At 42.8% G+C, this 17,132-nt stretch overlaps 1 protein-coding gene across 2 annotated transcripts in view; it reads right to left on the bottom strand.

The window, feature by feature from the left end:
• Nucleotides 1–17,132, bottom strand: part of ELAPOR2 (endosome-lysosome associated apoptosis and autophagy regulator family member 2) — a 151,034-nt gene that overhangs the window by 132,795 nt on the left and 1,107 nt on the right. The gene's annotated exons all lie outside the window — the stretch shown is intronic.

Here is a 17,132-nt window from a genome sequence, read left to right on the forward strand (position 1 = left end):
AATTTGGTAGCAGGACACTTTTCCTGCATCAATGGAATTTTTTTGTAACAGCAGTGTATCTTGAAACTTCTATTTTTATAACCAGGACTCCTCTCCAACAATAGAGAACTAGAATCGCAGATTTAACGAGTGCTAATTAGCTACACTATTGAGGAGAGAAGGCAAACTACATGGTACTCTATGTATAAGGTGAAGATAATTGAAGAAAGATGTCCATTTTCCTTCCTTTTTACACTCCAAAAGAAGAAATGAGATCAGACCACAACAAGAAGTGAAAAATGAAGCTCCTGAGAGACTGAATTTGCCACAAGGCAAGTAAACTCCAGCAAATTTAGAGGAGAAGCATGTGAGACTTAACAGCAGGGTCATAACAGTTAAAGCAAGACCTCTTAGCTTGGGAACATCCCATTAAAAGTGCATTCAGTTAATCCCCTGACAGAGAAACTGTCAGATACTAATCAGATTTAAAAATTTTTATTAAAGCTAATGTTAAAATTATATAATACACAGGTTGAGAAAAGTGTGTCCGTCCATCTGGGTATAGTGCTCGGATTATCCACAAATACCAAGTTTTTTTAAAAAAAAGTCATATGGTACGTATAGTACATAATCAGAAATAACGCAAATTTAGGTGAATAAATTTTAAGAATACAGGTTAGATCATGGATTGGCAACTTTTGGCACGTGGCCCGTCAGGAAAATCTGCTGGCAGAATGGGACGATTTGTTTACCTGCAGCATCTGCAGGTTCGGCCGATCGCAGCTCCCACTGGTCACGGTTCACCGTTCCAGGCCAATGGGGGCTGCGGGAAGCGGTGCAGGCCGAGGGATGTGCTGACCGCTGCTTCCCGCAGCCCCCATTGGCCTGGAACAGTGAACTGCAGCCAGGGGGAGCTGCGATAGGCCGAAACTGCAGACGCTGCAGGTTAACAAACTGTCCCGGCCCGCCAGCGGATTTGCCGATCCCCGGTTTAGATATTAGCATCTAAGTATTCAGGTACATCACTCATGAGAAGTTGTACAGAAAGTTGGTTATGGAAAGCAAAATATATCAATGGAGTGGAGATTGTCCCTCAGTAATTGAGAATTAGGGTAGTATTACATTCAACCTCAGGCAAAAGGCCATGAAGCGCTGCATTATTCTTACTTAAAATGCTCTGCATGCCCAACACCCATGCAAATTAGGTGCTTATTTATGCCGAGATCTTGCAAACACTTACATACATGTCTGAACTTCCTACTACCACTCCTCCTCAATGGAACTACTCACAGGAGTAAAATTAAGCACAGACATAAATGTGTTTACAGGACCATGGCCTTACAGGCAACTTCAAGGTGGCCAAATGGAAATCTGGCTGAGTCCAAACCTGATGACCTTTCAAAAGTGCTGTAAAATGCACCTCCTCGTTCAGGTTCCATTAGTGACATAGCTAAGACTTTCTTTCTCAAGTAGCAGAGCTCATTGAAAATGAAAAAGTGAGTTTCATGAAAAAACCTGAGCTGTTTTTTGAGATGTCAGAGAAGGTTTTGGAACAAATTCATACATTAAACATTATTAAGTCACCAGGACCAGATGGTATTCACCCAAGAGCTCTGAAGAAGGTCAAATAATTGCAGAACTATTGATTGTCATATGTAACGGATCACTTAAATCAGCCTCTGTACCAGAGGACTGGAGGCTAGCTAATGTAATGCAAATTTTTTAAAAAGGCTCCAGATGTGATCCTGGCAATTACAAGCCAGTAACTCTAACTTCAATACCAGGCAAACTGGTTGAAACTTTAGTTAAGAACAGAATTATCAGACACTTAGAGGAACACAATATGTTGGGGAAGAGTCAACTCAGTTTTTGTAAAGGGAAATCATGCCTCACCAATCTATTAGAATTATTTGTAGGTGTCAACAAGCCTGTGGACAAAGGTGATCCAGTGAATATAGTGTACATGGACTTTCGTAAAACCTTTCATGAAGGCTCTTACACAAAGTAAGCAGTCATGGGCTAAGAGGGAAGGTCCTCTCATGAATCAGTAACTGGTTAAGAGATAGGAAACAAAGAGTAGGAATAAATGGTCAGTTTTCACAGCGGAGAGAGCCGCCTTCCCCCCCCCCCCCACCAAGGATCTGTACTGGGACCAGTACTGTTCAACATATTCATAAATTATCTGGAAAAAGGGGTAAACTGTGAGGTGGTAAAGTTTACAGAAGATAACTATCTTACGTAATTTTGTAAGTCCAAAGCTGACGGCAAAGAGTTAAAGGGTTCTCACAAAACTCAGTGACTGGACAACAAAATGGTAGATGAAATTTCAGTGTTGATAAATGCCAAGTAATGCACAGTGCAAAACAATCCCAACTACACAAACAAAATGATGGGGGCCTATATTAGCTGTTACCACTCAGAAGAGAGATCTTGGCATCACCATGGACAGTTCTGTGGTAACATCTGCTCAATGTGCAGCGGCAGTGGAAAAAATTAAGAGAATGTTAGGAACCATTAAGAAAGGGATACATAATCAGACTGAAAATATCATAATGCCACTATATAAATCCATGGTAGGCCCACACCTTGAATACTCCATGCAGTTCTAGTTGCCCCTTCTCCAAAGATATTAGAATGTAAAAGAGTACAGAGGAGGGCAACAAAAATGATTGTGGGAATGAAACAGCTTCCACAGGAGGAGAGATTTAAAACAAAAAAAAGACTAGATCTGTTCAGCTTAAACGAGAGGACTAAGGGTGGGGGGATGACCGAGGTCTATAAAATCATGAATAGTTTGGAGACAGTGAATAGTGAAGTGTTCTTTATCACTTCACATACCTAGGGCTCAACCAAATTCACAGCCATGAAAAACTCACCACGGACCGTGAAATCTGGTCTTGTGTGTGCTTTTACCCTCTACTAGACAGATTTCACAAGGGAGACCGGCGTTTCTCAAATTGGGGGTCCTGGCCCAAAAGAGAGTTGCAGGGCGGGTCACAAAATTGTTTTAGGGGGAGTCGCGGGATTGTCACCCTTACTTCTGCGCTGCCTTCAGAGCTGGGCCGCCGGGAGAGCGGCATCTGTTGGCCGGCCACCCAGCTCTGAAGGCAGCGCCTCGCCCGCAGCAGCTCAGAAGTGTGAGTGGCAATACCATACCATACCATGCCACCCTTACTTCTGCACTGCTGCTTTCAGAACTGGGCGGCCGGTGAGTGGCAGCTGCTGACCGAGGGCCCAGGCAGCAGCGCAGAAGTAAGGGTGGCAAAGGCATACCATGCCATCCTTACTAGGGATGTAAACATTGTTTTTAAACGTTATCCGATTAAACGATTAAAATTATATCGTTTAACCGGTTAACTGCTGGGGCTGGGGTTGCTCCGGCGGCCGGCGTGGCTGGGGCTGGGGTTAACAGTTAGGGCGGGTTAACCAGTAAGACTAATGCTTACCAGTTAACCGTTTACTATTTTACATCCCTAATCCTTACTTCTGTGCTGCTGCTGGCGGCAGCTCACCTTCAGACTGGGCCCCTGGCCAGCAGCCACCACTCACCAGCTGCCCGGCTCTGAAGGCAGCACTGCGGCCAGCAGCAGCGCAGAAGTAAGGGTGGCCGTACCGCAACCCCCCCTACAATAACCTTGTGACCCCTCCTTTTTGAGTCAAGACCCCCACAATTACAATACCATGAAATTTCATATTTAAATAACTGAAATCATAGGATTTTAAAAATCATAAATTTCATGACCGCAAAATTGACCAAAAGGGACCATGACTTGGTAGGGCCCTACACATAACACAAGAACCAGGGGTCACCCAATGACATTAATAGGTAGCAGGTTTTAAACATAAGGAAGTACTTCGTCACACAATGCACAGTCAACCTGTGGATCTCATTGCTAGGGGACGTTGTGAAGGCCACAAGTATAACTGGGTTCAAACAAAAAATTAGATAAGTAAATAGAATCATAGAATATCACGGTTGGAGGGGACCTCAGGAGGTCATTTAGTACAGCCCCCTGCTCAAAGCAGGACCAATCCCAAACTAAATCATCCCAGCCAGGGCTTTGTCAAGCCTGACCTTAAAAACTTCAAAGGAAGGAGATTCCACCACCTCCCTAGGTAACCCATTTCAGTGCTTCACCACTCTCCTAGTGAAAAAGCTTTTCCTAATATCCAACATAAACCTCCCCCACTGCAACTTGAGACCATTATTCCTTGTTCTGTCATCTGCTACCACTGAGAACAGTCTAGAGCCATCCTCTTTGGAACCCCCTTTCAGGTAGTTGAAAGCAGCTATCAAATCCCCCCTCATTCTTCTCTTCCGCAGACTAAACAAACCCAGTTCCCTCAGCCTCTCCCCATAAGTCTTGTGTTCCAGTCCCCTAATCATTTTTATTGCCCTCCGCTGGACGCTTTCCAATTTTTCCACATCCTTCTTGTAGTGTGGGGCCCAAAACTGGACACAGTACTCCAGATGAGGCCTCACCAACGTCGAATAGAGGGGAACAATCACGTCCCTCGATCTGCTGGCATTGCCCCTACTTATACAGCCTAAAATGCCGTTAGCCATTGGCAACAAGGGCACACTTCATGGAGTGTGCACACAGTTCATGGAGGATACGTCCATAAATGGCTATTAGCCAAAATGGCTAGAGACGCAACCCCATTCTCTGTGTCCCCCTAAACCTCTGCCAAAAGCTGGGACTGTATGATAGGGGATGGATCACTCAATAAATTGCCCTGTCCTTTTCATTCCCTCTTACCTATCCATACGGATTCTGAACTGGGGCTGCAGCTGCGCATCTCACTTACTCGTGTACACCACTGCCAAGTGGGTATAATATGCTACCATTCTAACCTCAGAGCATTTTCACTCACTTTGCAGTGGAGGTGAGTGACTACAGGAGGTGAGAGGCAACAGAGAATGGAGCCCACAAGCTTTACATGTTCTACACTTCAGATGAAGGGTGACCAGATGTCCCGATTTTAAAGGGACAGTCCCGATATTTGCGGCTTTGTCTCATATAGGTGCTTATTACCCCCCACCCCCATCCTGATTTTTTGCACTTGCTATGTGATCACCCTATTCATATGTCAGTATTGCACAATGGGGTCCTGGTCCACAACTGGGGCACCTGGGCACTACGACAATATGAGTAATAAAAAATAATAGTAACAGTAATAGTGAATAGACACGGAGAAAAGCAATTAAGCATGCTTCTAGGGAAAGGCTTACAAGCAAGCTAAGAACACCAGAACTTTGCAAGTATTGTTGTTAATCATGAAGTTGCAAGAACTCAAGGAGACCTGCTCATCACAAGATAACTTCCCTACGCAAGATCACCTGTGTACTTTTGCACTGAGGACAGTCATTTTTGTGCCTGTTATTCACAGTCAGTCAATATTGTAAGTCATCTTCAGATCACAATGTGTGCGAGCTCACACAAGATGAAAGCTCACACAACCTGTCAATACAGTGTACCATACAGGACTGGAACGCACTTTGGTTTGTTATACAGGCTTAATGGTCATGTTCTTCTGCAAATATGATTTGGCTCTTTATTCAGAGCTATTGTAAGGGGGCTGCAGCTGTCCCTCTGTCTGGGAGGGAGGCCATGCCCGCTCACTACAAGTCCTCTGGAAGAGCATAATTCAGAGAGGAATTAGCATCGGGTTCACTGCTACTCAGTGGGGTAATCCAGTACTGAGTCTAGGGGCCCCAGTCCTCCAAGTAGACAGGGCACCAAACAGTTAGGGGGCTCTAACCTACAGTCAGGGTAGAGCAGGAGTGTCCACAAGCCCCAGGCCTCCAGCAGGATGAGGCAGCAAGCAATTAGGTGGCCCAGGTTGGTATTCAGGACAGAGCAAATGAGGAATCTATTAGCCCAGGCCCTCGAACAGGGCGGGCAGCAAAGTCAGGACACTCGGGCTTGTACTCAGGACTGAGCAATAATGAATCTCTACGCCCAGGCCCTCAAATGGCGGGGCAGCAAACAGTTGGGGTGGAGTGGCAGTGGTAGGGGGACGCAGGCCCACCTGACTCCACTTCATCCCAGCCCAGGGCCATAACAGTGGCAGAGTGGTCTGCCACTGGGTCAGGAGGGAAAATGGGCCGCAACACACTGGCCAGCTGTCAGTCAGCTACTATATTCAGCTCCCCTGGGCTAATTTCTACAGTTACAGTATCTGAAGGAAAATAAATCTCCAAGGATTTGATGCACAAAATATTGCCATGCAAGCCTCATCTCTCATTCTGCACTGATGAAGGCTTGCAGGAATTTTATCTGGAACAGTATAAAAGTAATATAATTTAACAAGTTGTCCTTTTTAATCTAGCGAGACTCTGAACCACTGCCAGCTTTAATCATCTGAGGAATCAATGCAGCCCTTTTCATTGCATTTCCTCTATCGTAATGGAGTCCCAAAGAAACATCATGTCCAATCTGCTACACAAATTAAATTAAAAAGAGCATTAAGAGGGACATAGTCAGTTTTAGGTCCCACACATGTAAAAATCAAATAAGTGTCTTTTGCCAAAAACCCAGGATCAACTAAAAAGTTTTCAAGAAATTTAAAAGAGAAGGATGTTTTAAGATTGAAATATTTAGAGAAACATCAGCTTAATATCACACCTTTGCCTTGATTTCAATGGAACTACTCATGCTTAACTTTAAGAGCTCACTTCAATGCTTTGCTGGATGGGGAGCTTTGCGAAGCATCAGTTTCAATGTTCCACCCGTACCATCAGTTAGTCAACTTCCCATTGTTTGTGTGGGTTTCTCATACAAAAGCAGGGGACAGAAAAATATTTCAAAGCAACAACTTTGTTACCAGAGGGCAATTCTGCATGATGGTCACCTGCTTGATATTGTGCTATTTTTATACCCTCTCCTCTTTTCTAGAATTTCCTTCAAAACACATTTTCTTCACCTTTCCTTTATTCCTTTGAGAAACACTGACAGGTTAAAAATCAGGGTCCAGATCTTCAGCTGGTGTAAACTGGTGTCTCACTGACTTCAATGGAACTGCCAATTTATACTACTCAGGAATCTGGCCTGAATTTCTTTGTCACTATTTACACAGCTCTGTTTAGTTTTGGCGTGTCCCAGAGCTCAAAACAATAGAAATAGACTAGTCAGTTTTACATTTCCTTCCATTCACTCTCAGCCCTTGTCTACACACAAAGGAGTTGTACAGCTTTAGCTACTCCAATATAGGTAAAACAGTACAACTCCCCTTGTGTGGATTCAGTTATACTGACATAAGTGTGCTTATATGTGTATAGGTTATTCCTGTATGAGAAGGGGAATAAGATATACCAGTATAACTGCATCCACACTACAGTGTTTGTACGGCTATAATTATATTAATAAAAACTCATCACACCCCTGATCAATTGTTATAACCGTACAACAACTGTGTGCAGACCAAGCTTCCTGTTCACAAAGGCTGCAAAGTTAGGGTGCCAGCATATCAAGAGAATGGTTCGGTTTGTTTGGGTTTTTTTAATTTGTTTCTTTTGAAATTAAATAAAAGCCCAAAAACAGTTCTATTGGCTTCAGGTTTTGTGAAAGCCCAATTTTGCAAAACTGAAGGCCATGACTAGATCCCAATTTCTGCAAACATATGCTTTATTCATAAGTATTCGCCAGTATTTTATGTAAGAATAGTGCCAGATTATAGATTGTTTGGGAACTGTTCATTTAGCATATTTGCTATTCATTACTTTTAATGAGTGACTGGCTGCCAACATCACATGGGATTTTGTCTGCTCCGAGACTGGATGACTGAATGTTTTCAAAGAAGAAAATAATGGATAATATAGCAAATAATGCACTTCCTACAAATTTTCAGATGATTCATTCAAGCTAAACTTGGGAATTTCTAGAGACCTGTGAACATTTTCATGACCATTTCATTTTCACTGGTGCACGAGGTGTGATAGGACCCCCATATATCAAAGGCACGAATTATTTGTCAAGTGTTAGTGAATCACTTTTCGTATTCTCCTACAAGCCTCTAAGCATCGGTAGGTGCAGAATTTAGCCCAGTAACTTCAATTGGAGTTATGCCTGTGTATCTGAGGGCAGGATTGGGTCCAGTGTGAGTGCATAACAACTGCACATACCTGAAATTAAGCAGCCAAAAGCACAAATCAAAATTGGACGCTATCTGGTAAGAAGAATTTGTAGCTTAAGGAGTAAGAAGGATGGGTGGATGGTTTAGGAGAAGCCCTCTCCTAAGTCTTTTCTCTCTCTTGCACTGCCATCCAACCCATAAAACTAGTTCAGTTTTTTAGGCAGTAACAAATTCAAAGCTTACTACAAGCCACACTGTGACTTGGTTTACAGGCTTATGTAGGAGAATGAGAAATCCCACTAACATCCCTACGTGCTACTCAGACCTTGGGTCCAGGCATGAGCAGGTGCTGTTCCATGCACCCACTTCCCCTCTCCCCAGAGCAGTCAGGTAAGGAGTGATGGAGAATGGGTGGATATTTGCTGTTGATATAAGCCAGCAACAAAATCACACCACCACCGCTCTGAGCAAGGAACAGAGCACAGCTCCTCTCGCCTCAATTCCTTTCTGAGATGGTGAGGGAGCAGCACAGCTACCTGCTGTCCTGTACTACAGGCTTTGCCCTGGAGAGACAGTCTAGCCCAAAACCTTATGGAAGAAAACTCAGCAATGTCCAGGTGGCATGCTTTAGCAATGTCAACAATTGGTAACAGCATCATTTCAGGAGGTTAAAAAGTCCAAACCCACTTCGTGTTATCAATCTAAATCCATAAAGAATTCTAGCTTATTTGAAAAATGTGTCAGACTAGAATCAGACTATTTACATGTGAATGTACGCGTCCACTTTGGTCTGGTCCACACCACAGGCAAAAATTTACTGTGACGGAAAGCTGCCAATTATTTCTCAGATATGAATAGATCCTGCAGTGCCATATTGTGTCTTTGGTAGTAAGCTGTCACTGAGAAAAACAATTTTACTATTTACTCATTAATTAGCACTTCAGGATCAAGCTAACCCTACTGGTTGCAGACCTTTCCATAGTTGAGAGGCACACAGTTAGATCCCATCTACAATGTAATTATACCCTATGGGAGGACCTAGTTACAATGTTGTAGTCTGCCAAACTGTTAGAACACAATTCAGTCTTGTTGCCTAGAAAGTTTTGCAGAGTAGCTTTAGAGCCAGTATAATATCTAATGTAACTCCACTGACATGAGCCCACTGACTTTAATTTGACACTTGAGGTAAAGTCCTGGCTCTGTTGAAGTCAATGGCAAAACTCGCATTGATTTCAATGAGATCATGACTTCACCAAGTGTTTTGCAATTACTTCCTAAAAGTGTGTGTTTCCCGGTGAAAGGCTGTTGGAGGATTCCATTCACAATGTAAACATTAAACCAGAATTACAGCAAAGTTTGCTTATCATAGTGCACCTTCAGTATTTGACACCAAACATTCCAAAATCATGAGTCAGGCCACCTCACAATCATGAGACATGTTTAAAAGTTTAGGTTCCTTTTATTTACTACCTTGGTTTTGAGCCTTTAGGGTTCACATTTTCCAGCTTTCCTCCACAACGAGGAGGGCCAGGGTGACAGACCCGGGCACAATCCAGACTAATGAGTAGTTGCACCACCCCTGCCCTGCAACCTTGAGTGCCTTATAATATTTTGCTGAAGTAGCTCCCACCTGGGTCGCGCACAAACAGCCTTCCAACATGCAAGCCACACCCTGAGTGTTTGTGTGTAATGCAGCCTGCCAGCCACACTTGACTTACCCTGTGGCTCTCACCTGCCTTGGTTAAACGGCATGGTGACCCCAGCACATCCCAGTCTTAGATTTCCCCCAGAAATGTATGTTCTGTACTGCCCAGCCCTCTCTTAGACAATACAAGTCCATTATTTCTTTAATAGAAATAAACCCCAAATGGAGTTTCCCAGACACTTCACTTTAAACACGGCTTAAATAAAACAAGTTCATTACTAGAAAGAGATTTTAAATGAGGCCATCGCCAGTTCTGATCACGAGTCAGATTGTTCAAACTGGACGGTGGCTTCACCCACAGAAGCTCACCCTTTATATCCTCATCTAACCCCGGGCAAAAATGGTGGCACGGTGCTGCCTCATTCCACCTGGGGTCAGAAGCCAAAGGATGAAAATCAGCAGTGTACTTGGCAATGGGCCGGCCTCCCTGCCATAAGGCCTGCCTCAGCAGTCTGCACACAGTGGGGGTCATCAAAAATGAGGGACCTGGCTTGAATTAACTCCTCCAATTGTCGCAAGAGGGGGCTGGACGGTTCCAGGAGGAGAGAAGCTCAGGCCAATGCCTCCCCTTTCAACAAACTTAAGATGAGCCCCACACAGGCCTGGTCTGTGGGGAATGATCTGTAGGAGGAACAGGAGCCGACACTGATTCAGAAACCCCCAAAATGTGTCCCAATCTCTGTCAAATTCGTTGGGCAATGAAATCTTTGGCTCTGGGAGGGATGGAGTAGGATGAGCCAGCAGAGCAACCTGCACTTGCAGGGCCACATTCTGCGATAGCAGGGTGGTTACTTACGCCTGCTGGTTCTGGATGGCAGCCGCCAGTTCTGCTGGGGCCTTGATAGGGACCATGCTAGCGCTGAGGACCCCTGGCCTTAATTTTAAGGATTTCTGAATCTGTCATCCAACTGGGACAAGGGTGGTCTAGCCTTGTGGCTGGAGTAGGCCTCATGCCTAGTCGTCAGAGCAGGTGTCAGGACCCAAGGACTAGGATCAGAGCTGGAGTCAGTAGTCCGAAGTTGAAATCAAGGGTCAAACTGGAGGGCAGGCACTGGAGTGAGCAGGGTAGTAGGCAAAGAGAGGTCAAGGCATGGGCAGGACAGAGCCAAGGTGCAAGGCAGGAGCAGCAGGAACAAGGTAATTCAGGAGCAAGCAGAGTGGTGGACATGAGCACTGAGGAGCCAGTGAGCTGTTGATGCTCTTAAGCCATGGCCAGCCTGCTGGCCCCTGCGGCCAGTCTGGTGGCGTGGCCAATCAAGCAGCCTTTTGTAGACCAGGTCCTGATTCCTGACACAATCCAGTTTTTGATATTACAACAGACAAGGAAGAAACAAGCACCTCCTTCCTGCAAGTTGGTATTATTTAACTAGGGTTGACCTTAGCTGTCTTAGGTACCTACAACGCAAGGTTAAAGATATGGGGCCTGATTCCCATTTACACTAAGGCCCGTTTACACTGCTCTGGCAGTGTAAATGGAAATCAGACCCTGGAGAATGACCTTTCAGGATTAGAGGACTAAGCATTCAGCTGCACACTGTAGCTGGTCTGCAGGTCTCGGAAAGAAATCCAACCCATAAAGTAACTGGGAAGGCATTGTCTTGGTGAAGAACTGAACACTGGCCGTGGAACTTCTTCCCTCATGAAATCAGAATAGGTGTATGTCTATCCTTTTTTAGAGGCCAATACAAAACATGCCAATTGAGAATTCAGAGTGTCTTGGTGACTTCAATACACAGTCCCTTTATATCTCCCCAACCCTATACGACCCAACTGGAGAAGAGCAAAGAAAGTAGTCCATATTTGGATAGGATAATGCATTTTTTAAAAATCCTGTATTCAGTGCCAGATATGGGTGCTAAGAGACAGACCCAGCGAATCTGGTCTATTTGTCTTATTCTCACTGAATCAGGAAATATGTTCACTATCAATTATTAGCTACACTCCGACTATTATTTGAGCAGCTTGGGTGGAGGTAGTTATTGCCTCACTAATCAGCGTACTTAAAAATAGGCAAGTGCCAGGACCGGGTGCTTATCTAATATAGTTTGCAGAGAGGAAGCTTGTCAAGAAAAGTAAAGTTCTAAGAGCTGAGTCATCAGTCCACTACACCAGCATCTAACTGGTGTCACTTAACTGAGTTCAGAGCAGCACTGTCTTTCCATTGACTTCACTGGGCCTTCGACCTCGCCCAAACTGCATATATAAATCATACGTCCTGGTGTAAAGAACTATCAATAGGGCACCCATGTTTTCTCTTTAAAGGAAGGTTTGTCGACTTTAAAGATTTGAATAGAACATGGTGAGTAAGGAGAGAAGAACACAGCTGGCTCAGGAAATCTTACTTTCTTTTTTCCTCATTGGCTTTAAGGAAATGCAGAGCTAGAGATCAGCTCACCAGAAACAAGTAGCATTTGATCAGCACTGTTAACCTGCCATCAGGAGAGAGCCCTGAGTGAAAAGGCCTGAGAAAAAAGTCCAGGATTTCTGGCTTAAAGGTTTCTGTTTTGCGGGGACGGGGCGTGTGAAGCTGATGGCTGGAGGTTTTTTTGCAAAAATGTAGCAATATTAATACACTTTATAAGGAAGGTGTGATCTGTGTGACGATAACCATCTGAGAAACTTCAAGACAGGGGCATCATTATGGACAGTCCAGGGAAAACATCAGCTCAGTGTGCAGATGTGGTGAAAAGGCCAAACAAAATTTACCTGGTACTCCAGAAAAGCTAACTGGTTTATTCCCCGCATCATACTTAGCACCTATTTTAAATATAAGTGTGACATTTTTTGCTACCCTCCAGCATAGTGGCTGTTTTTATGAGACTGCACATTTTTGTTAGCAGCTCAGACATTTCATGCTATTTTCTGTTCTATTTAGACTCTGATGCTGCACCATTGCTATAGCGTCCAAGTACCTAATGAACACCACTGTCTAGTTCAGGTAATTTGTTTTTGGCTGAACTAACAATTTGTTCTAACATTTCCTCTTTTGATACTTCAGTGTCTAACAGTGCCTCATCTTTATTCCCTGAAGAGAACAGGTCTGGGATAGCTCTCTCGCCAACATCTTCTGTGGAGAAGACTGATACTGGTGTCATTTAATGTCTCTGCAATGTCTTTATCCTCCTTAATTCCCTAGTAGCAGTATTACCAACCTCATGCATTCAAAAAATCATGAGATTATCTTGAAGAGCATGCGAGAGAAGGCCGGGGTAAATACATTTTGGATTCTTTTCCTTTGCCTTCTGGTCTCTGAGCCTTTAGGGTGCAGTCACTTCAGGTTTTCCTTCATTATGAGGGCGAGAAACTTACTTTTATTTCAAACGAAAGCTGAGATTTTCATACAATCTCTTTATTCCAGCAACTGGGGCTTTAAGGGAAAACAAATCACCAAATACTGCAAGATTTGCAATAAAAATCACAAGAGTTGGCAACTCTGTCAGCGGTTCTAGGTAGAGCTGGCCAAAACTTGGGAATTTCGGTATTTATGAATTTGCATTCATTCTGATTCAGAACAAAAGCAAAAATTTACCAAAGTTACTAGGCAAACTGAAGACAGCTGAAATTTTTGTTTCAGAAACACCAAAATATGGTGTTCCTGAAATTAAATGTGAAATTGACATTCTTGTCAATTTCATGGCTGCTATTCACTGAATAAAGCTTCCTGTCAAAGCTGTGGACCCTGAAACATTGGCAGATTTCCAATGGAAGCCTGCATTTTTCAGTGACGTTTTGTCAAATCTGTAATAGACTTGGCTAAACATTTCATTACAACAAATCGGCATTTTCCAGCATAACAGTTTCATCAGAAAGTTTCCAACTGGCTCTACTCCTGGGGACCCATTTTGCCTTTCACTGGATTCCTGCCTCTGCAATAAGCACCAGGGCCCTGCTCCTGGGCTTAAGAGTAAGTAGTAAGTGTATTGCCTACTCATGTGAATGAACTCATTAACATCAGTCTATCTTAGGTACTTATATGGCCCCCCATCACTGTAGTACTTGAATCCCTCACAATCATTAATGTATTTATCCTCATGACACTGCATGAGATAAGGAAGTTCTATTAGCCTCTCTGCCTCAGTTCCCCATCTGTAAAATGGGGGTTAAGAGCTGAATGCTCAAAAGAAGCTCAATGTCACACAGCATGTCTGTGGCAGAGCAGGGAATTAAACCCAGGTTAGTACCTTACCATTGGACCATCCTTCCTCTCAGTGAAGCTATTCACATAAGGATTGATCATGCAAGTAAGATTTGCAAGATTAGGCCCTATAACTTATTTCCATGTCAATGAGACTATCTGTGTGAGTATTTCAAGATCAGGCCCTAGGACTGTAGTGCCAAGCTTTGAAGTTTCCTTGGTGCTCACTGTACTTTATCTGATGGACTACTGTCTCTGTTACAATTCTCCAGTAAGCAGCAAACACTACAGAGCACCCTCAGGCTAACAACACATCAGAGGGCCACTTATTTTACTGGTTTTGCCTAACCAGAGGACAAAATGGAAGCAATTCAGAAAAGAATGACAAAATGTTTAAGAGGTTCAGAAGAGATTAATTTATGAGGAAAGGTGAACAGTAAAAAAAAAAAAAAAAAAAAAAGAATCCTCAAAGATGCTGAGCCCCTCACTCCTGATGAGGTCAGTGGTACCCCGTAGGCGATGATCAGGACCTGGCCGCAACTATCTAGAGCTTGGCTAAAAGACATGTAAGAGGGGAGGCACCACACCGTACCTTTTTCAATGAATGTAAACACCTATGAGGGAAAGAATCATTTAGGCTGGTGCAAAGGTCAGTAACTAGGAGAGATGAGAGGAAATTAAGAAGAGGTCAATTTAGGATGAATATTAATTAACATTTCTTAACAATGATATCTTCATCAAAAAAAGATATCAAGTTAGTTTGACAGGATCTATTTTCCATTAACCCATATTGATTTGCATTAATTACATTATCCTCCTTTAATTCTTCATTAATCAAGTCCCGTATCAGCACTCCATTATCTTGCCTGGGATCAATGTCAGGCTGACAGGTCTATAATTACCCAGGTCACCCCATTTACCCTTTTTAAAAACTGTCTCAACATTAGCTTTCTTCCAGTCTTCTGGAACTTCCCCAGTGCTCCAAGACTTATTGAAAAATCAACATTAACAGTCGAATGAGCTCCTCACCCAGTTGATTTAAAACTCTTGGATGCAAGTTATCTGGGCCTGCTGATTTAAAAATGTCTGATTTTAGTAGCTTCTGTTTAACATCCTCCAAAGATCCTAGTGGAATGGAAAAAACGTTATCATTGCCAAATCATGAGACCGTGTCATCTGTTTTTCCCCCCAAATACAAGAACAGAAATATTTATTGAACACTTCTGCCTTTTCTGCATTATTATTTATAATTTTATCATTTCCATCTAGTAATGGAACGATGTCATTGTTAGGATTCTTTTTGTTCCTGATATATTTTTAAAAATCTCCTTCTTATTGTCTGCTGGCCATAGATGTCTCCTTGTGTACTTTGGCTTCCCTTATCAATTTTCTACAATTCCTAACTTCTGATTTACATTCATTAGTATCAACTTCCCCTTTCTTCCATCTGAGAGGATAGACTAGATAGATTTTGTTTTTACACATACCTTTGCTTCCCCTCTAAACCAGGTTGGTTTTTTAACCAGCACAGCCTTCTTCCTCAATTGTGACTTTTTGGGCAGCTGGTAAAATGTTCTTAAATGATTCCCAATTATCAATCACATTTTTCTGATTAAATTCTTCCTCCCAGCTGATTTGGCTCACTTGTTTTCTGATTTGTGAAATTAGTCCTATTAAAGCACCAAGTATATATATTACTGGTCTGGACTTTAGTCTGGTTGCATATTATAAATGTGACCAAATCATGATCACCTGCACCTAAGTTATGATTAATTTTTAGTTCTGTGAACAGTTCTTCTTTATCTGTTAAGATAAGGGCTAATATAGAATTCCTGTGTTGGCTGCACCACTGAGTTAGGAAATTCCATCTATAACGTTTAGCAATTCCAAAGATGTTTTAGTACATGTAGTTATTTCTGTTTACACCAGCTGTAATTTTGGCCCCTCGTCTATCACAGCTCTAGTGGCTTGCAGGATGATTTCCTGACTTCTGCCCTCTTCTTAAACTCAGTTCATTTAACTAGTTGACTCCTCACTAGAAAAAAAACAGTGATACCGATAACTTTTTAAGTCCTTAAACCCCAGGCTGTCCATTATCTATATTTTAAAAGTTAGTAATATTGTAATATATACTCTCACAACAATAGGTGAGGGTCTATTTCTGCAGGGACCAAGGACTGGAAGCTTTAGGGGACCAAAAATTGGAAAATGTTACTCCTCTCCTACAGAAGGGGAGTAATAAAAAAAATGGTGGCTGTAGCTGATGGAAAGATCCTACACAAATTTCAAAGTGAACTGCATGCCTGTGCATTAAGACGTGCTTTTCAAGCCCTTGGGATAGCCAGTGATAATGCCTCTATCAAGTCTTTGATTTCGCCATGCATAAAGAAAAAAGCTATAATACTTTCTAATGACAGCCTCCATCTTTTGATTTAGAAATACGGTGCCTAATCATGCTGTGACTGAAGTAAATCACAGTTGGAACTGTGCCATTGATTTAAAGAGGAAAAGAACTGGGTGCATGAACTTAGACTGAGCTATGGTAAAACATGAAGGATTGAGCCTTAGGCATATCAGCCAGATCTAGACTAATTATAGCTAAACCACAACTTTTCTGCTTGGACGGTGCGACTCAGCTGATCGGTCACACTGATTCACTGCATGTCTCCTTTGGGCGTCTCTTTCCTCCCATTCCCCAAAAAATGTTCAAAATTATATTTTGCACCACATTGTGCGCACACAGGCGCACATTGTGTTTTATAAACCTGTAGGGAGGAAGTCTCTATTCCGAAGAGCTTGCAATCTGACTCAACTTTTCTTTTAAAAAGAGTAGCATTATCTACCATACTTTAAAGAAAGAAAAACCACTAGTCTCTGCTCAAGAGGAAATTAAAGTCACCCCTGCTCCTGCCTGAGTAGCAGAGAAAGATATCAGTTAACCAAAATTTGTATCTTCCCCATGTGACTGTTCAATCTAGAACACAACTACCCCCGCAAGTCCAGGCAGCCAATTTAGCATCAGCTAAAGACATTGATCTCTTCTCTCTTCATAATTTGTACCTTTCTGCTGATTTGCCCCAAGTATTGGGCACAGTGACAATAAATAGTCAGAGACCTGCCAAAACTCACTCGTTTAGAGGAAGCCTCTCTGGTTTTAGATTCATTCTGAGGCTTTTTTTAAGCAAGCATCTCACTCTTGGGTTTGGTTACAAACGTTTCAACCAAAACATTTCAAGA

This window comes from Natator depressus, chromosome 1 (assembly GCF_965152275.1).
Source record: "Natator depressus isolate rNatDep1 chromosome 1, rNatDep2.hap1, whole genome shotgun sequence".
NCBI classification, from domain to species: Eukaryota; Metazoa; Chordata; order Testudines; family Cheloniidae; genus Natator; species Natator depressus.